General features: G+C 42.9%; 1 protein-coding gene across 1 annotated transcript in view; it reads left to right on the top strand.

The window, feature by feature from the left end:
* Positions 1-20,752, top strand: part of LOC117364740 (SURP and G-patch domain-containing protein 2-like) — a 140,755-nt gene extending 120,003 nt beyond the window's left edge. The window contains exon 10 of the mRNA XM_033954289.1: positions 20,525-20,752. The gene's annotated coding sequence lies outside the window, so the exon portion shown is untranslated. The remainder of the gene's footprint in view (positions 1-20,524) is intronic.
* Positions 20,753-21,849: the final 1,097 nt, after the last annotated feature.

Here is a 21,849-nt window from a genome sequence, read left to right as displayed (position 1 = left end):
TGTCATTGGGTTAGAGAAAGTTCCAAGTATGATCATTTTAGTTATAAGAGCTTAAAAATAAAGTGAAAGTTTATCACAGATACTTGGTACAATGTGTAAAATAGGAATCTAGATACCTATCCTATGAGATTGCATAAGAACCAATGGGCCTATCAAGTCTGCCCAGTTGGTCCTATCTACATTGTTCCAGCTAAAAATATCTTCTAGCTGTCTGATATAATCATGTTCACCTGCAAGATATCACATCTCAATCAATATCCTATACTTTAACAAAGCTTTGAGGGATAATACATAAAAGCAATACTATAATGAAGCCCTATAAAGTTACCAGCTTGAAAATTTATTTGTTCTCAGTAAATTGCCTTTCATCCTGAAAGAAAATTTCCAGATGATACATCAGATTAAAGGGCCACATTCATGGGTTCATTATAATCTATCTATAAAAATGGTTTTAGTTGTAGCAGATTTGAATGTATGTTCTAGGGCAAAAGGCATATTAGTCTTGAACCAGTGGGAGGGTTCACCTCTAATCGTGAGTTGAGTAGAAGGCATCTAAATTTTTTCATTTCCACCTCCTGTATCTCTAGGCTGCACTGTAGCTCCTCAGTTTTACCCTTCTGTAAGTGAGATGAAAGTGAGTGATCTGATTTGATTATGTTTTATTGTGGGGGGGTTGGAGGGGGAGAGTTTATCTTGAATTTGAGGGTTTTCTGTGCTTTAGAGGTTCCCAGTTTTACTGGAGCAGCTCTGCTTGGGAGAAGACAGACTCCTGTTAGAAGTCTATAGCTTGGAGTACAACCTTTTTAAAGGACACCTGCCTAGCCAGCCTGCACTAACGTTTTTGGAAGGCGTGGGGAAGGCTGTGTGGCCCGTGTCTATCCTGAGGATTCTATCAAGTGCCGGCTGCATTCCTTCCCCCCTCCCAATGAGTTGCTGTGGAGGTTATAACTAACTGACTACCAGCCCGAAGAAACAAGCATTTGACATCCTTGTCTGAGACAGTAGTAGTCATCACCATATTCCAGTTGCTGTTTTAGCTGGAGCAAGCACAGCACCAGCATAACTGTGAGTACACATCATTGGGGATTATGGGAGACTTCAGGGGTGGGGTTTCTAATTGCCTTTTTTAGAGGTTTCTGGGGCTGGGATTTCGGTCTCTTACCTCCAAAAAACCCTTTTCTGAATTTTTTGTACTTTTATTTACTTCTCCTGGGCCATTTTTTGGTGCCATGGTGGCCATCTTGAATTTCTCAATCTGATTTCAAAAGTCTGTCTATCTAGAGCAGGGGTAGGGAACTCCGGTCCTCGAGAGCCATATTCCAGTCGGGTTTTCAGGATTTTCCCAATGAATATGCATTGAAAGCAGTGCATGCAAATAGATCTCATGCATATTCATTGGGGAAATCCTGAAAACCCGACTGGAATATGGCTCTCGAGGACCGGAGTTCCCTACCCCTGATCTAGAGAATGACATGGGGACAAATTATTCCCCGACCCCATGGGACTCATTTTTCCATCCTTGTGAGTTCTGTCCCTGCCTTGCTCCTGCCCCTGCCCCATTCCTGCAAGCTCTGTCCTCGTCTGCACAAGTCTCAAACCCTTAAAAATCATAAGTGTTTGAGGCTTGTGCAGTTAAGGCAGAGCTTAGAGGAATGGGACAGGGGCAGTGACAAAACTTGCAGGAAATTTGTCCCCGTGTCATTCTCTAAATCTGCCTCCAAAAGAACCTTAATTTTGATTAAAATAGGTAGAGATGAACTCCTCAGGCTGTTTTATCCCAATTCATGCCAGATTTGTGCTGAATGGCCAACTGAGGAGCATCCATGGTCCACATGCTTCGGGGCACATGAGGGAAGGACAGGAGCAATGAGCCCCCTTTGGTCCCTCTAGGACAGAGGAATCGCAGGTGGCTCATTTTTTGGGACAAAATTTCCTTCCAGAGCCCTTGGTTAGTGATGTGCGGATGCCTCTGGGCCACCAAGGAGACAAGAAGTCCTTAGGGTATACTTTAGCCCCGATTTTGTTGGTCTGATGTTTGAAACCTATTTGACTTAATAGGGTCGCTCTGCACTGTCTGAGGTTCCACCATCTGTTGAGGGGGATGGGTTGATCCCTCAGAAGGTACCCTTTAGGAACCGGAGGTCCAGTCTGAGAAAGACTGGGAGGGCTGGAAATCAGAATCAATGCCTTTAGTCCCTCAAAATGAATCATCAGTCTTGGAGAATTCAGGATCTGAGACTGGGGATCACAGTCAAAAGGCTATAGCAGACCTGAACTAAGGAGACGACCCAACATTGTGCCGCTTTTCTAAGCCCTGCAAATATATGCCACTGTTGTACACTCAATGTGATTAAATCCATCCATACAAATAATTATCAATTGATAACATCTGTCTTCAACCTTGCTTGGGCTTCAGAGATAGAAACTAATAGAAGCTTTTCTAAGTCGGCAGCTTTGCTGGAGGTCATCACAGAATCTTTGTGGCTTTTGAAGCTGGAATCCCTAAAGACCTCTGCTGCTCAGCGTTCTGTCATGAGCAGCTCTAAGCCTTAGGACAGACATGGGCAACTCTGGTCCTCGAGGGCCAGAATCCAATCGTGTTTTCAGGATTTCCCCAATGAGATCTAATTGCATGCACTGCTTTCAATGCATATTCATTGGGGAAATCCTGAAAACCCAATTGAATTCCGGCCCTCGAGGATCAGAGTTGCCCGTGTGCCTTAGGAGGACGGTTGTCTGCTTACTGGGAAGTCTGGATGAGGATTTGCTCAGATCACTGGGTACTGGACATAATTCGAAAGGGCTACAAGCTCAAATTCTTTCATCCTCTGCTAGACCTATTTGTGGAGTCTCCAGCCGGATGGCCAGAGAAAGTGGTCAAAGTCCCCAAGCAACCATATCTCATGAATATTCAAGTTATAGAACCTGTACAGGTCGAAGTATGAGGCTTGGGAAGATACTCTATACTTTGTCGTGCCCAAGAAAGAGAATTGGAAGCCAATCCTGGATCTGAAGTGCCCCGATTTCAGATGGAGACAATGCGTTCGGTCATAGCCTCTGTGGTGCTGGAGGAATTTCTAGCCTCGCTGGATTTGACCAAGGCTTGCTTCCATATTTCCGGCTCACAGGAAGTTCTTGAAGTCCCCTGTGCTAGAGAGAGATTTCTAGTTCTCTGCGCTGCCATTCAATTGGGCAATGGCACTTCGCATATTTACTGAGATGATGGTCATTGCAGCAGTGCATCTGCACAAAGTGGGGATTCAGGTGCATCCATACTTGGACAATTGCCTGATCCGAGCTCTGTCCAAGGCTGACAGCAAGAAAGCAGTGGCACAAGTTGTCCATCTACTGAAGACCTAGGGTGGATTATCAATTTTTGAAAGAGCTACCTGGAATCAATGCAATTCCTGGAATACCTGAGGATCTGCTTCGACACTGTGAAAGGCCATGTCTGTCTTCCGAAGCTAAGATGCCAGGTTTTGGAGATCCTGACAAAGCCGCCTCCTACGGCTTGGCACTACCTATAGATGCTGGGGTCGGTGGTAGCAACTATAGAGGTTATTCCGTGGCGAAAGCTCATCTATGCCCTCTTCATGACACACTCTTGTTCTACTGGTCTCCGCAGATGGATTCTCTCCAGATGCCACTGGCCTGGACAGTGGTGGCGTATCAAAGTTAGTGTTAGTGGCTCCTGCTGGAGTCATTGCCCAAAGACTTTCCTCCCTGGATATCCTCTTGAGTGCTCCTGACAACAGATTCCAGTTTTTACGGCTGGGGAGGTCGTTAAGAGGGTCATACATTTCAGGACCAATGGTTTCCCTCTTAGAGGAAATGGTCTGTCAATAGATTGGAGTTTCAAACCATTCGTCTAGCTCTGCAGACTTTGGAGAACATCCTGGAAGGCAAAGCATTCAGGGTTTTATCATACAAAGCCAAAGCTGTGGCATATGTCAACAGTTAGGAATTCACCAGGAGTGCCCAGTCGTTTCACTGGGCAGAAGTCCACCTGCAAGCTGTATCAGCAGCACATGTAGTGGGAGTGGACAATGTGTAGGCCAACTATCTCAGCCGGTGGACAGTGGTCTTTGATCCAGAAGCTTTTGACATCATTGTGAGTCACTGGGAGCATTCAACATTCGATCTGATGGAGTTTGAAGCAAACAAAAAAGTTTCGCAGTTCTTCAGCCGAAGAGTTGAGCCCGGAAGTGCTGGTATAGACACCCTAGTACAACCTTGGCTAAAGAAAGGTCTTTTGTACATGTTTCTCCTGTGGCCCATGATAGCCAGGTTATTTGCAGAATAGCGACCCACCTAGGTTTGGTAATCCTGGTTGCTTCAGATTGGCCACATCGGCCATGGCACGCGGATCTGGTTCGGCTACAGAGGGACAAGTGTCTCAAATTGCCACTTCATCCAACTCTTCTCTCACAGGGTCTGATTGCCTTTGAATGTATTGGGCTTGAGCGCATGGCCTTAGCGCAGAAGGGCTACTCAAAGGTGGTCATTGCTACCCTCCTAAGATATAAGAAACTGGCAAATTGTTGTAGCCTGTACTAAGGCTTGGAAGATGTTTTAGCGCTGGCTTGCTAAACAGGATATGGAACCCTTTAAGGCCTTGACGGCAGTGGCCCTGGCATTCATTCAGGATGGGCTTGAGAAGGGGTCTGGAAGTTGCTTTCCTTAAAGTACAAGTGGCAGGCCTCTTATACTGATATAGCCAGATTTTTGAAGGGAGCATTGTGGCTGCATCCTCCTGTGCGACAGCCATTCCCAATGTGGAATCTTAATATTGTTTTGTATGCCCTCCAATATGGCCCCATACAAGCCTTTGCAAGAGGCATCACTGATGGATTTTACGTTCAAGACGGTTTTCTTAGTAGTTATCACCTCAGCAAGAAGGGTCTCAGAGCTGCAGGCTCTGTCATGCAGAGAAACCTTTGCTCAGATTTACGGAGGCAGGAGTTCTGATATGCACAGTTTTGTTTTGTCCCCCCCCCCCCCAACCAAAGGTGGTTTCAGCCTTCCACGTAAATCAGGAATTCCAGCTACTTTCATTCCATACCACATGTTGAAGAGAGAGGACAAAGTTTTGGCGTTGCTGAATGCTAAGAGAGTTCTTCGTTATTTCAAAGTAACGATTGATTTTCTTCTCTCAGATCATCTTTGTTCTGACATATCTTGGCCACCTGTTGAAGTCTGCTTTTAAGACTTCCATTTCAACATGGATTTGCATGGCTAGTTCTTCAGCCTATATCGGGTGTGGGAAGCAACCACCAAATTCTTTGAGAGCATACTCTTCAAGGAGTGTGGCTTCTTCATGGGCAGATTCCCTGGCAGTTCTACCTGAAGAGATTTGTAGGGAGGCTACATGGTTTATCTGCCATGCTTTCACAAAGTTTTACAGAGTGGATGTAGCAACATAACTGGATGCCACTTTTGGGTTCTCAGATAGCAGCAGGCTCATCTCCTCCCCCCCCCCCCCCCCCCATAAGTGTTAGTGCCATTTCCACTCAGGTAGATAGTTCTGTTCCACCTTATGTTAGTTAATGTTCCTATGGACATGGATTTCTTTGATTGTATTCATGGTTGTTGTTTTTTTTTCAAGGTTTATTAAAAATCTGTTATACCACTTAATCTGAAATTCTAAGGGGTGTACAATAAAATTCATTGTCAACATACAATGACATAAAACAATTGATTAAAAACAGAACATATCATTACGGGGGAGATATGTCAGTAAAAACAAACGTACATATTCAATAAGAGCAGAGCAGATTTGGCTTTATCTGGAAGTTCCCTATTCTCTTATTTCTCCTCTTATTGTACTTTGGTATGAACTGAGGCGCTGAAAAAATTTGATGCCTTTTATACAATTTGCAATTAGAGGTGAGTAACCCACTGGTTCAAGACTCACTGGTTTAAGTCTCATATGCCTTTCTACTAGAAAGAAGGTTGAGGTAAGAACCTAATCTTCCTTCTGCTTAAGGTTTGTTTTTAGTCATATCTTTATGGTATATAAATAAGGGTGTCAGTATTAATCAAATATGACTGAAAACTAACTGCTCAGATGCTCCTAGAAGAGGCCTTTGGGAAGGATTCTGTTAGTAATGAGCTTGAACATAAGTTACAGTTCTTCAAGGACAAGCAGGCATCATATTCTCACATCTGGGTGATGACATCCATGGAACCTGGCATAGACAGTCAAAAGTGTACTGCCACTTTAAATCTTTGAAGACTTCCTATGTGCATGTGCTGTTGCATTCCCGCCCAAGGTCAGCTCGTGGGACTTGCAGTTAAGTTTTCTGTGGAGCTGAGAAGCTGTGGTTTTGAGTTTTCTCAAAGCACATCAAACTTAGTCTTTGTGCTTTCCCAATCCTTTCTTCATTCAGTTTTGTCATACTATTTTGTTTTCTTTTATATTTTTTCAAAATAAAATTCATTTTTTTCTTAACTTTGGACTTGTTTCAGCTTGTTTTCATGCAAGGAGCATTGATTGTTAATCTAAGAACATAAGAATAGCCTTACTGGGTTAGCCCAATGGTCCATCAAGCCCAGTAGCCCATTCTCATGTTGGCCAATCCAGGTCCCTAGTACCTGGCCAAACCCCAAGGAGTAGCAACATTCCATTCGACCGATCCAGGGCAAGCAATGGCTCCCCCCCCCATGTGTTTCTCAATAACAGACTATGGAATTTTCCTCTAGGACATTGTCCAAACCTTTCTTAAAAACAGCTACGCTATCTGCTCTTACCACAACCGCTGGCAATGCGTTCCAAAGCTTAACTATTCTCTGTTTTTTACTTTTGACATCTACTCAACCTCCCTAGGCCATTGAGCCTTTTGACTTTGAGTCTATAGTTTTTTTCTTCTATGTTTAAGGCACCTAGCATCTTCAAGCAGTGTACTCTGTCTAAGGACCATATCAGGTACCAACCAATATAACTGATGTGTGCAGTGCTTAGGTCCTGACCATTGAAATATTTGCATGCTCTGCTCTTGTATGCAGAAGAGGTTGCTTAAAGCCAGAAAGTTGCAATTTCAGAAAATCTTTGGTACAACTTCAGGAACATCAAGCATGGCTGGAGACTCCGATCCTGACACTCAACCATCAACTCCAGCACCAAACGTGTTGACGACATCTTCGGTGCTACCAGCTTCAAAGGAGCCTCGTAAGTGAGCTAAGAACCACAAACTTGTCTCCCTTTTGAAGCATGTATTGGCAGTATCTCAGGCACGTTCTCCTTCGACACACTCCAAGCATTGATACCTTGATGCCCTATTGCCATCTGTGCAATTGATGTCTCCTCAGAGGCGTGCCTCAGCTTCAAGGTCAAGGTCCCCAAAGGTTTGACACCCAACTCAGCAAGCACTTAGTGTACCTTTTGCAATATTGGTACCGGTGCCATCGCTACAGTAACAGCTTCAAGTGCTGTTGCAGCAGGAACTAGCTGGGTTAATATAGTTGCATCTAAGAAAACTTCCTGCATCATCTCTCCCAGATTCAGCCCAGTCCAAGCATCACCCATGCAGCACATTGAGGCATTGATCTTGAACTGTTCGATATCGAGCTTCTGCTTTGAAGAGAGACACAACACACACAGTGTGTTGTGTTCTAGGGAGTGGAGCACACTAGCTTCTCGACTATTTATTTTTTTTGTCTCATCTGCGTCGTTCCACCACTGGAAGAGCTAACATCGAGGATTTTGATTCTGATGACTACCCAGCCATCCAAGGGTTCTGAAGGAATTAAAGGAGGAGATAGCGGAACTACTGCAGCAAATTTGCAGTCTATACCTGAAAACAGGCATGATCCCGGAGGACTAGAAGATAGCCAACATTACGCCCATCTTTAAAAGGGATCAAGAGGTGACCTGGGAAACTACAGACCAGTGAGTCTGACCTCGGTTCCGGGGAAAATGTAATGTAATGTAATTTATTTTTTATATACCGCTACATCCGTTAGGTTCTAAGCGGTTTACAGAAAATATACATTAAGATTAGAAATAAGAAAGGTACTTGAAAAATTCCCTTACTGTCCCGAAGGCTCACAATCTAACTAAAGTACCTGGAGGGTAATAGAGAAATGAAAAGTAGAGTTAGAGGAAAAATAAAATAAACATTTTAACAAGACAGCATTGATCTAAATACTTTGGAAGGTAGAAGAGAGGAGAGAAAGGAATAGAAGCAGAAGGGGGAGCCGTTGAACAGTAGAATTCTGGAGAAATTTAAATGATAGAAATAGAACAAAACAAAGACAAAAGGCAAAACAATAGATAAGATTAAAGATAAATCATAAGCTGGAAAGAAAAATAAAATAAAACTTTGTCTTCAATCCACGGTTTCAGCGTCAGTGATGAAGTGAAGCAAGTAAGTTTAGGAGGAGCGATTGACGTTTCCAGAAAGGGCTTCTTCAGGGAAGAGACTTGGCCGACAGTCCCAGGATGCCTATGTCTCCTCCCCTGCGATGTTCTCCCATCCATGCATTCCCTCCCAGACACACTGCCCGTGCCCCAGCCGCTCCAAGGAGGCTGCCCCAGATGAGGCCCATGGTGAATGCAGGATTCTCTCCTCTGCGGGAAAGCCGCCAGGAGCCGACAGTCGATCTTCTTAGCGGATTGCAGGGGGGGAAGAGTTCACACTCTTGGTAGGATCGGGTCTGTGTGCTCTCGGTGGTTGTGGCTGGTCTCGTTGCTGCTTAGGTGTAATGGCGGAAGCACTGATAAAAGAAAACATCGATGAACATTTTGAAAGAAACGAACTTCTGATAACCAGCCAACATGGTTTCTGCAAGGAGAGATCGTGCCTAACGAACTTATTGCACTTCTTTGAAAGAATTAACAAATGGATGGACAAAGGAGACCCCATAGACATCATATATCTAGATTTCCGAAGCCTTTGACAAGGTGCCCCATGAACGCCTACTCCGGAAATTGAAGAACCATGGGGTGGAAGGAGACGTACATAGAAGGATCAGAAACTGGTTGGCGGGTAGGAAACAGAAGGTAGGAGTGAAGGGCCACTATTCGGACTGGAGGAAGGTCACGAGTGGGGTCCCGCAGGGCTCGGTGCTTGGGCCACTGCTATTTAATATATTCATAAATGATCTAGAAACAGGGACGAAGTGTGAGATAATAAAATTTGTGGACGACACTAAACTATTTAGTGGATCTCGGACTAAAGAGGACTGCGAAGAATTGCAAAGGGACTTGAACAAACTAGGGGAATGGGTGACGAGATGGCAGATGAAGTTCAACGTTGAGAAATATAAAGTATTACATGTGGGAAACAGAAACCCGAGGTACAACTATACGATGGGAGGGATGTTATTAAACGAGAGTACTCAAGAAAGGGACTTGGGGGTAATAGTGGACATGACAATGAAGCCGACGGCACAATGCACAGCGGCCGCTAAGAAGGCAAACAATGCTAAGCATAATCAAGAAAAGGTATTACAACCAGAACGAAAGACGTTATCCTGCCATTGTATCGGGTGATGGTGCATCCGCATCTGGAGTACTGCGTCCAATATTGGTCGCCGTACCTTAAGAAGGACATTGCGTTACTTGAGAGGGTTCAGAGGAGAGCGACACGTCTGATAAAGGGGATGGAAAACCTTTCATATGCTGAGAGATTGGAGAAACTGGGTCTCTTTTCCCTGGAGAAGAGGAGACTTAGAGGGGATATGATAGAGGCTTACAAGATCATGAAGGGCATAGAGAGAGTAGAGATGGACAGATTCTTCAAACTTTCGAATAATAAAAGAACAAGAGGGCATTCGGAAAAGTTGAAAGGGGACAGATTCAAAACGAATGCTAGCAAGTTCTTCTTTACCCAACGTGTGGTGGACACCTGAAATGAGCTTCCAGAGAGCGTAATAGGGCAGAGTACAGTACTGGGGTTCAAGAAAGGATTGGACAATTTCCTGCTGGAAAAGGGGATAGAGGGGTATAGATAGAGGATTACTGCACAGGTCCTGGACCTGTTGGGCCACCGTGTGAGTGGACTGCTGGGCACGATGGACCTCAGGTCTGACCCAGCAGAGTCATTGCTTATGTTCTTATGTTATGTTCTCTGCTGAGTCTGCCAGTCTGTATAGACTCCTCCCCAATCCAAATTGATACCAAAGTTAAACTTCTGGGGATCATCCTCGATGACAACCTTAATTTTCACGAACAAATCAGCGCAGTCATCCAGAAGTGCTTTTACAAATTAAGACTTATATGTTCCATCACCTCACTTCTTGACCCGCCTTCCTTTAACACTTTGATTCATTCTTTAATTATCTCTCATATCGATTACTGTAATTCTCTATACCAGAGCACAACACAGAAAGAACTACGATGATTTCAAATTTTACAAAACACAGCAGTCAAAAGTCATCTACAGAGCGAAGAAATTTGATCACATCACCCCACTCCTCCATGATGCCCTCTGGCTACCCATCACACACCGTATACATACAAAGTACTCCTTCTCACCTACAAAAACAAGCACACTAACACTTCAGCTTTCATAGACAAATATGTGATTCCCTATATTCCTTCTTGGACTCTTCGATCTAACAACCAAAATTCACTAGCAATTCCATCTATATGGCAAATATTTTACGATACAACCCACAAACTATCTTTTCGGTCACCACCCCCTCTCTGTGGAACACACTACCGCTAGATATTCGAATTGAATCCTTCCTAGAGAAATTCAAATCAAAACCTGTCTCTTCAAAGATGCCTGTAGCACCTGAGATGAACCTTAACAAGCAGAGCTCGCAAGACATTCAAGACAGATAATGATAAAAACTTCCTTAGAAGCGAACCTAGTCCTATTGTACTTTCTTCCCCTTTTTTATTTTTAATCTCAATGTATTTTTTAACTTCCCCTCCCTCTTCCTTCCTTCTGTCCCAGTCAGCGCTATTTGTTATGTAATCCCCTCCATAATTTTATTTAAATTCTTTTATTCGGGGGGGGGGGGGGGTAACCTAAATGGTATATCAAGTGAAGAAAAAACTTGGATCCTTCACCACCACATCAATGCAGATCCCCACTTGTCCTTTATGAATTTCATGAGACTGATGGGCCAAGCACTCCCTATCAACGTGGAGTCAGAAGAAGAGCCTAGGGCAGAGCTTATGGAGGCCTTCAACTCAGTAGCCCAAAGGTTGCATCAAGGTAACATTCCATAAACTTACAAAGGCAGCCCTATTTAAAAACATTGGGTCCACAAAAATTGGACACTTTATATAGAATCCAGTCTTGTCCAGTATTTGATAAACCACAACTACAGCACCAGTCTTTGGTAGTTGTTGACCCTAAAATGAACAAATAGTTCTCGTACATATGCTAGTATTCCACCAGGCAGAGAGAGCAGAACCTTAGACAATTTGGCAGAAGAGTATTCCAAGCAACTATGCTCACTAACAGAATACTCAATTACATTTGCATGACTTTTTATTTGAAGTCCTTGATTAAACAGCTACAAGATTGAGCATTATCTTCCATCAGACCAGCTCGTCTTTTCAACTTCTGACTGATGATTTATTAGAAACCAAAAATATATGGTCAGATCTACAATTGATACCTTTGATATCACCTCCTGCACTTCAGCAGTATCTGTCACAATGCACAGGCAGACCTGGCTCCACATTTTAGATTTAGACTTAGTAAAAAAAATATAGTAAATGACGGCAGATAAAGACTTGAATGGTCCATCTAATCTGCTCAACCGTTTATGCTCCATAAATTGATTTAATTTAAATGGTCCTTTTTCTTAGATATTTCTGAGCCAGAAACCCAGAGCCCTGCCCGGTAGTGTGCTTAGGTTCCATTTACTGGAGTCTCCATCAAAGCTCACTCCAACCCATCTTAACCTAACCATCCCAGCCATTGAAGCCCTCTACAGCCCATCCTCAACTGAATGTCCATATATGGGACACAGACCGTGTAAGCCTGCCCAGTACTGGCCTTAGTTCCTTCAATGTATATCCATTTTTTTTCTGATTAGAGATCCTCTGTTCATCCCATGCTTGTTTTTAACTCCATCACCGTTTTCTCCACCACCTCCCTTGGGAGCGCATTCCACGCATCAACCATCTTCTCCATAAAGACTTTGGAGTGCATTCCACGCATCAACCATCCTCTCCATAAAGACTTGGGAGCGCATTCCCCGCATCAATCACCCTTTCTGTAAAGAAGAATTTCCTAACATTACTCTTGAATCTACCACCCTTCAATCTCAAATTATGCCCTCTGATTTTTACATTGATTTTGTTCTATGTTAATACCTTTCAAGTATTTGAACATCTGAATCATATCTCTCCTGTCCCTCCTTTCCTCTAGGCTGGGTATACATATTTCAGTCTCTCCTCATTCGTCTTCTGGCGCAAACCTACTACCATTTTCATCACCTTCCTCTGGACCGCTTCAAGTCTTTTTATGTCCTTCGCCAGATACAGTCTCCAAAATTGAACATAATACTCCAAGTGGGGCCTCACCATCAACCTGTCCTGAGACATCAACACCTTTCTTCTACTGGTCACGCCTCTCTTTATACACCTAGCATCCTGGCAACAGCCACCGCCTTGTCACACTGTTTCTTTGCCTTTAGATCTTCAGACACTATCACCCCAAGGTCCCTCTCCCCATCTGTGCATATCAGCCTCTCACCTCCCAGCACATATGGCTCCTTCCGATTTCTAACCCCCAAATACATTACTCTGCACTTCTTTGCATTGAATTTTTGTTGCCAGATATTAGACCATTCCTCTAACTTTTGCAGATCCTTTTTCATGTTCAAGACCGCATCGCCAACATCCCATACTTAGGAAATGATCTATTGGGGATCGCATTGAGCAGGCTACACAAAAGATCAAGACCCACAATGATTGCATTGACAACCTTGTCAAGCATGAAACCACCTCAACCACAATCATCCTGATGGTATTCCAATACCTCAAAATGCTCTTCCTACTGCTTTTAAGTGTCGATATAATCAGCAGTCTACATCATCCTGAGCAACAAATCAAAGGCATTCTAGACAGACAACAGAAACCTCAGTCTCAGCCACAATCCAAATAACAGCAGTCTTTTTTGACTTCCCTTTAGAGAGCATTGCCAGTATCTCTCTCTCTTCACTCTTCCCGTAGGAGGCAAACTCCACCACTTTTACCATTGCTGAACCCTAATAACATCAGACCAATGGATTCTCCTTATGGTAGACTAGGGTAATGCCCTTCACTTTAAAAACTTCCAAACCATCCTCTCTTCATCTCCCTTCAGAAGACCCTCCTTCACCAAATGTTCTCAGCCCTCTTCCAGCTCAACACAATAGAACAAGTTACTCTGCATGAGGGGATAAGGGTTGTACTCCAAGTATTTCCTACTATCGAAAAAGACTGGAGGACCCATTCCAATTCTGGACCTCCATGCTCTCAACAAATACTTAGTGAAAAAGTTTTGCATGACTATTAAAGAAGAACGACTGGGTCTGCTCTCTAGACCTCAAAACGTATGCCCACATTTCAATCTTACTTGTCCACAGGAAATATCTTCAGTTTCGAGTGGGTTCAAGCCATTTCTAGTACAGACTCCTGCCCTTTGGACTGGCATCAGCACTGAGAGTGCTCACAGAATGCTTAGTAGCTGCAATCCTCCGCTCATGCGGATTTCATGTTGTACTTTACTTAAATGATTGTCTAATCAAGGCATCTTCATTGCAGCAGCCTTAACTTGTTATCATTTCTACGGTTTGTCTATTGGAGCAACTGGCAACTGGCAGTCTACTACCAGAAATCACATCTACAACCAGCTCATACTTTAGAGCAGTGTTCATCAACCTTTTGACACCTATGGACCGGCAGAAATAAAATAATTACACTGCACAACAATTTTTTGGTTAAGTCTTGATTCCTGAAAAGTTTTTGGTGATTATGACAGGTACCAACTTGGTATGCTCAAATATGGTTTTGGTTTTACTGCATCACGTAAGAACTATGAGAAATAGACATTTTTATGTTTACTGACAATAAAATATATAGTCAAGTTTACGTTTCGCACAAGCGACTAAATGAAACAGAATTAAAAGTGTTTTGCTCCCGAGTTTCTTTTATATTCAGTGTCTGGTGCATCACGTTGTAGCATCCAACAATAGTCGGCAAGCATTGACGGATTCCAATTGCCCTGGTATCGTTTCTCCATCGTAGCTATGTCTTGATGAAACCTTTCACCGTGCTCGTCACTCACAGCACCGAGATTTGCGGGAAAGAAGTCCAAGTGTGAATGGAGGAAATGAATCTTGAGTGACATATTGCACTTCATTCTCTTGTATGCTTTGAGAAGTTTGTCTACCAGCTGAATGTAGTTTGGGGCTCTGTAATTGCCCAGAAAATTGTCAACAACGTCTTTCAAGGCTTTCCAGCCAATTTTTTCCGGCCCAACTAACAGATCTTCAAATCGCTTGTCACTCATAACATGTCTGATCTGGGGGCCAACAAAAATACCCTCTTTGATCTTGGCATCAGTTATTCTTGGGAACATCTGTCTTAAATAACGAAAACCTTCCCCTTCCTTGTTCATTGCTTTCACAAAATTCTTCATGAGTCCCAGTTTAATGTGAAGAGGAGGCAAAAATATCTTTGTCGGGTCAACAAGCGATTCATGTGCTACATTTTTCTGTCCTGGAACTAACTTTTTACGGAGTGGCCAGTTCTTTCTAGAATAGTGCGACTCTCTGCCTCGGCTGTCCCATTCGCAGATGAAACAGCAGTACTTTGTATAGCCAAGCTGCAGTCCTAGTAACAGAGCAACGACTTTGAGGTCTCCACAGATATTCCAGTTATACCTGGTATACTGGACATACTTTAGTAACATTTCCATATTCTCATATGTTTCTTTCATATGTGCTGCATAGCCAACAGGTACTGAAGGATAAACGTTGCCATTGTGCAACAGAACAGCTTTCAGGCTTAACATTGACGAATCAATGAAAAGACGCCACTCTTCCGGGTTGTGATCACAACCAAAGACCGAGAACAATCCTTCAATGTCACAACAGAAACAGAGACTGTCGACTTGTGCAAAAAATTTGGTTATATCATGATGCCGGTCTCGAAACACAGAAATTTTCGTACCTGGTGATAGCAAACACCATTCCTGAATCTCGAACCTAGCAGCTCAGCTTTTGCTTTTGACAGACCCAAATCTCTGACCAAATCGTTCAATTCGGACTGTGTTATCAGATGTGGATCGCCTGATGAGGATGGTTCAAAATCCGGGTCAATGTCACTGTTAGAACCCTGCACTGCAGTTTCTTCATCTGGTTCGTCTAAGGTCCAATCCTCTGGTGGTTTCGGAACTGGAAGACTGTCATCATGTGGCATGGGTCTCATTGCTGAAGGCAGATTAGGATATTCAATTGACTTCTTGTTTTTGGCAGAGAAACCAGACACATTAGTCAAACAGAAATAACAGTCCGTCACATGGTCTTTCTGTTCTCGCCATATCATCGGAACAGCAAATGGCATCGTCTTTCGAGTACCTCTGAGCCAGGCTCTCAGACTAACAGCACATGTCGCACAGCAAATGTGAGGCGCCCATTGCTTGTCTTGATCACCTATTTTGCAGCCAAAATACAGATGATAGGCTTTCTTTACAAGGGCAGTCATCGAACGTCTCTGAGGCGTAAGTGTATATTCCCCACAGATATAGCAGAATGTGTCGCGGCTGTTACGACACCGACGAGACATATTGCCCGACACCAAAACGTCTATAGCATCAAGCTTACTTACTGTTATATTGCTACAGCTACTATACTACTATACTTTACTATACTGATACTATATACACACACGGACTATCTATATTAACCAAATGAGCAGGATCGGTGTATGGAAGCCACCATTATAGCATGGTGAGACAGCGCAAGCTCGTTCAGACCTGCCCAGACATGCCCAGGATGTCATCTTCCATAAAACAGCTTCCAACCTGGCTAGATTTTATGCATGGACATACCCAGGCGGCACAAACCGTTGTTGATAAGACACTTATGGGAGAAAAAATTGTTTGCATCCAAATATAAGAAAAAATCACGACAAAATTGAAGATTTCTCTGAAATGGTACGTGATGGGTAATTTTTGATGTAATATTCATGATCAGCACCCAAAATTCTATAAGAAACACCCAGCAGTGTTCAGGAAGCAAAAACTTTGTTGTGCAGTGTTATTTTGCAGACTGGCAGTTGAAGAACACTGGGCTAAGTCGTGGACCAGATTCCGCCCCCATAATAGTACTAATTGTAACACCATTTTTTCCATTCATTTTTCATATATACATACACACAATATAATCTTATTAACACATAATAGTTAACCACAAAATTAAACTACACAAAGCACACTTTATGCTTCTCAATATTAATTCCTACTAGAACACAGATAACCCCATTCAAATACAGGATCAAAAACTAAAAGTACTAATATATATACACAAACAAACCCTAAGGTGCAAGATTGCATGCAGTACAACCCCAGAGGAAAATAAACAAATGCATTTCTTCCTGAACAGACAGCAGATGTAAATCAATCATTATCATTCCCCCTACTGTTGTTGTCTCCCTCCCTCCATGCTGTGCCTTGCCTTCCGGCTTGCCCCCCCCCCCCCGGTGTTATCTTCCAGCCGGCTCCCTCTTCCTCAGTGCTGCAGTGCACAAAGCCATGGGCAGCGGCTACTTGTGCATCCCGCACCTCATTTGGAAGCCTTCCCTCTGATGTTGCAACATCAGAAAGAAGGCTTCCGGTTCAGGCGCACGAGCCTCTGCCTACAGCTTCGTGCACTGCAGCACTGAGGAAGAGGGAGCCGGCCCAAAGACAACGCCACATCGATTGCACTGTGGACTGATGGCTGAAGAGCACTGTCTAGGGCCCATTGCATGTGCCAGCCCTGTGGATTGGCAGGGAATTTCTGCAAACCAGCACCGATCCACAGACTGGCGGTTGAAGAATACTGCCTTAGAGTTCATCTTGGCTCTCCTAGACACAACCCAGGCTCATGTTTCTCTACCTCCACAGAGAATTAGCAATCTTATCCACCTGTGCCAGAAAGTTTCCACTGCACATCAAATGTTACATCTCCTGGGTCACATGGCATCTACAGTTCACATCACTTCATTCACATGTCTCCACTGCTGAGTGCCACAATGGACTCTTTCCGGTGGACACAAGCTACCGGGTCTCTATTTTAACAAATACAGTTGACCACAGAACTCTGCCAATCCCTTCAATGGTGAATGCTTCTGTACAATCTATCCAGGGGCCTTCTCTTCCAGTCTGCACCATATCAGAAGCTGCTTACTAAAGATGCTTCCATGTTGGGCTGGGGAGCCCACCTCGATGGCCTACCCACTCAAGGCATCAGGACTTCTCACAAGAAGACTACATCAATCTCCTGGAACTCTGGGCAATTGGCAATGCTATTTGTACCTTTCAGGATTGCCTTCAGAATCCAGTAGTCCTTCAAGTTGCCATGTTTCAAGTTTATTATAAAATTTGATTATTCGCTTATTCAAAATTCTAAGCGATGAACAAATCAATAAAATTACAAAATAGGGGAGACAAACAAAAGTAACAAAAAAAACTGAACCTTACAAAACATATTGAAGGCTAACTTAACAAACAAAACGTGAGGAAAGGATGGGGACAGAAATACAATTTATTTGATAGAAGAAAAGACACTTATGGTTAAAAACAATAGGAAGGAAAGAATCTCAAAGAAGTTATGAAAATAAAATGAAGCTCCTCGGCAGTCCTTTTAGTCATTAAATGCGTCTATAAAATGAAAGCCTTTAAGTTTGCTCTTAAATTTATACAAATTTTTTTCCACAAGTAAATAGGGAGGGAATTCCATGTTTGAGGAGCTGTAACGGAAAAGATGAAGTGCCGCCGTGTATTAATAATTTTAAGTGAGGGGATGACTAATAAGTGTTGGTCATTGGACCTCAGTAATCTGGATGAGGTATAAGGAATCAATGATTTGTAAATGGAAGCTGGAGTTTTGTATATCAGAGATTTGAAGGTAAGCAAACTTAATTTGTACATTAAACAAGGAGGCGCATAGGGTCTTGCCCACTATGCCAGGAAGCAGTACAAATATGGACATGGGCAATTGCTCACAATATATTCCTCAAGGCAGTTTACCTAGCAGAAAATCAAAATATTTTAGGCTGCAACCTCACTAGTGTTCGATCAACACTCCTCTCTTGTGACAAATATTCTCAGATTGGGAAACCCCTGAAGTAGACCTCCTTGCTTTCCCCTACACAACAAACTTCCGCTTTTCTGTTCCAGACTCTACACTCCTGATGGTTTGGAGTCAGATGCCTTTCTCCTCAACTGGAGAGAAAAATTTCTTCAAAAATACTTTGCCAAGCACAAGCTACCATGATACTCATAGCACCTCGGTGGCCACGTCAACCATGGTTTCCCCTCCCTTCTGCAATTCACGTCAGGTGTTTCCAACATTGCTAAAAGAATGAAGGCTCTTTTTTTATCCCAATCTACAGTCATTAGTACTTGCAGCAATGGTATCTTTCAGAGAGTAGATGGTTTCGTGCTGTCTGCTTCAGTGTTGGCCATTATAGAAGCTTCCAGAAAATTTTCCACACAGCGATTCGACGGTTTCAAGTGGACTCACTTGATAGTCTGGTGTAATCTCCACTCACTAGATTCAATCACTTGTTTCCTACCATCAATTCTGGATTATCTTTTTCTCCTCTCCAATTCTGGTCTCAAAAGACTCAGTACATGTTCATCTCGGTGCTATTAGTGCCTTTCATTCAACTTTGGACAAGAACCCACTATCTCTATACATCCTTTGGTTTCCAGGTTCTGAAAAGCCTCTGCCATACCAAACATCCTGCCGTTGGTTTGAACCCTAATGTACTATCCATTCTGATGAAGTCTCATTTTGAACCTCTTGTAACCTTTCAAACCTCTAACTTGGTAAATATTCTTTCTCATAGCCCTCATGTCTGTACACTGGGTCAGTGAACTTCAAGCAGTAGTTTCGGATCCAACCTATACAACATTCTGCCATGACATGGTGATTCTCCACACACATCTGAAGTTCTTCCTACTGTCTCTGAATTTCATCTTAACCAGTCCACAATTCTACCTGGTGAGGCAGGTCTTCACACAATGGAATGTAAAAATGCATTAGTTTTCTGCTTGGATCACACCAAGCCTCACCGAACTACCACTCAACTTTTTCTGTTGTTCAGCCCTAACAGACTTGGAGCTCCTATCACTAAGAGAACCCATCCCCATATGGCTGGGAAAGTTCAAGCAGTGGCGACTTCAGTAACCCATGTTCATTCTACACCCATTGAGGACATTTATAAAGCAGCCACTTGGTCATTAATCGACCTTCACTTCCCATTACTATTGGGAGACTCATTCCAGACAGAATAGTTTGTTTGGCCAAGAAGTTCTACAAAATTTATATGCCAACTTACTCTCCAACGCTTTGGATTTCACCAGGTTGATGGTAGTTACCATTAACCCTCTTCCTAGAGGCATGACCCTGGCAGCATGGGAATCCCACATGTGAGAATGATGCCTGCTTGCCCTTGGAGAAAGCAAAGTTACTCGTAGCAAGTATTCTCTGAGAACTGCAGGCTTACATTCTCCCACCCCTTCACCTCCCTTAGTTTGTGTCTTAGTTATCTTACCAAACTCAGGTTCTGGAAGTTGATGTCAGGCAGGAAGGTACCAGCAAACAACGTGGTATGGGCTGTCTTCAAAGATTTAAAGTGACAGTACATTTTGACTATTGTGCCAGGATGACATCACTCTGATGTGAGACTATATGCCAGAACACCTGCTACAGGTGAGTAACTGCTATTTTGCATAAACACAAGTTGTAAAAGTGCAGATATGATGCATTGTGTTTATAAAAATTTTACCTAAGGTGAGCTTTTTAAAGGTCCACATATTGGCAGCCTGAGGATGTAGTAAGCAACTCGTTGGCAAGCTCTAAATAATTGCATATGCTGTCAAAAACAAAAGGAAGACACTATGGGCCAGATTCTATAAGAGGCACCTACCTTAATTACCCAAGCCACCTTAATATATTCAGTTGTGAGTTTTAAAAAGCTCATCACTTTAAAAAAAAATTATTGGCTGATAGGCACTACCTGATTCTATAAAAGGTAGGCAGCTGTCAGCGCCCAACACCTAAGTTGCATGTTTAGAGGTGGAGACAGACATAGGCGTGATTCTCTAAAGAACTTAGCACATGCAATGTAGGCAAGTAAAATACTGGCCTGCATTACTGGCGCCTGAGTTTTTTGATAGGTGAAATAAGGTGCAATTGTGTAAACAGCACCTAAGTGTGATTGACATGCAGCCAGTACCTTTTTTCTAGGCACCTGCCAATTTTGCTGCCATTTACAGTATCTGGACCTGCTTGCCTACTGGCCTCAGAAAGATGGTGTTTTTGCTAGAAAAGATGAAATGTTAGCTGATGCTTTTTCTAGGAAGCAGGAACGCTGTTAGAAAACCTCAGAAGATCTGGGAATAGAGAACACATCATTTTATCCTGGCAGCACAAAAGGATCAGTCACTCTTACCACATAAACATACAGAGGGGAAAAATAAATGGATCTTAAACAAACATTGTATAGTCTTTTCTTAAATTGTTTGCTGTATGCTTTCTTATTTTCTTAGTAATAAAGCTTTGCAGTAAAACTGTATCTTCCTTGTTACATTGATAAAGTGTGTTTCCTTATTCAATTCGCCAAAGTAGATTATATATTTTGTTCTCTATTAGCAGATGGAGCTAAAGAACAGAAGTTGTACCCCACCCCCAGGTATAGGGCATTGTGGAATCTGCAGCTTCTTGGTATTTTTGTCTTCAGCAGAAAGTAGACAACAACTCGTATATCTTCAGAGATTTGGTGAAACTCCCTAGGTTGCAGCTAGTAAACTGCCTTTTTTTGCCCCCAGTGAAGGGGGTTCTTGAGACTGGCTGAGCTACTCTCTAGCGCTTGGGTTGAGTCTCTTTCCCTGCCTTGGTGGCCTCACTATTGCCTGCTTTAGGTGTTGAGAACAATAAAGCCCTTAAGAAATAAAAATAGAGAAAAGGAAAGAGTTGAGGCTGGTAGTACCCAGCCTCGAAGGAAGCTTCATGCTGTCTGCAGCTAATGGATTGTGTATAGTCAGAGCTATGAAGGCAGCTGAATCAGCATTTGAAGAGTAGTGTGGCTTTCAGACCACAAGCTTAGTGGACAGTATTGGGGCATGCCAAGTAGTGATCATTGTGTATTAGTGCTGCCTGATTCAAGAAAAAAAAAATTAGATTTGATTCAGTCTATTGAATTGGTTTTTCGATTCGATTTTCCTGCCCAATTGGTTATTTCTTGGTTGTTTTTTGTTTTTTTTCAAACATCCTGGTGGGTTTATTTTATAGCCTCTTCACCCCCTTTGCCTTCTAACTGGTGCTGTGGTGTAAACAAAATAAGCAAAAAAGACTTTTCATCTCTGTTAAATCCTAGCTCACGTTTGCGGTCTAACACCAGCTCTGGCGGATACACGTTTCAAAACTGACATATTGTAATCACAAAACAAAATAAAATTAGTTTTCTACTTTTTTTTGTCTGATCATTATTCAAATCTTGTTGGTCCCAGGCTCTGGTTGTCTTCTGATAACTTGCTTGCCAGGGTCTCCTCCTTTCTTCTTTCTGCATGCTAACCATCCATCTGCCATCTCAGTCCTCCCCTTCCGTTTCCCTTCCCTCCCCCAGAGGTCTGGCATCTTTCTTTTTTTCGTCTCCATCCACAGATCCACCTTTTCTTAACTACC

This window comes from Geotrypetes seraphini, chromosome 8 (assembly GCF_902459505.1).
Source record: "Geotrypetes seraphini chromosome 8, aGeoSer1.1, whole genome shotgun sequence".
Classification (NCBI taxonomy): domain Eukaryota; kingdom Metazoa; phylum Chordata; class Amphibia; order Gymnophiona; family Dermophiidae; genus Geotrypetes; species Geotrypetes seraphini.
This window is presented reverse-complemented; position numbering and strand designations above follow the sequence as displayed.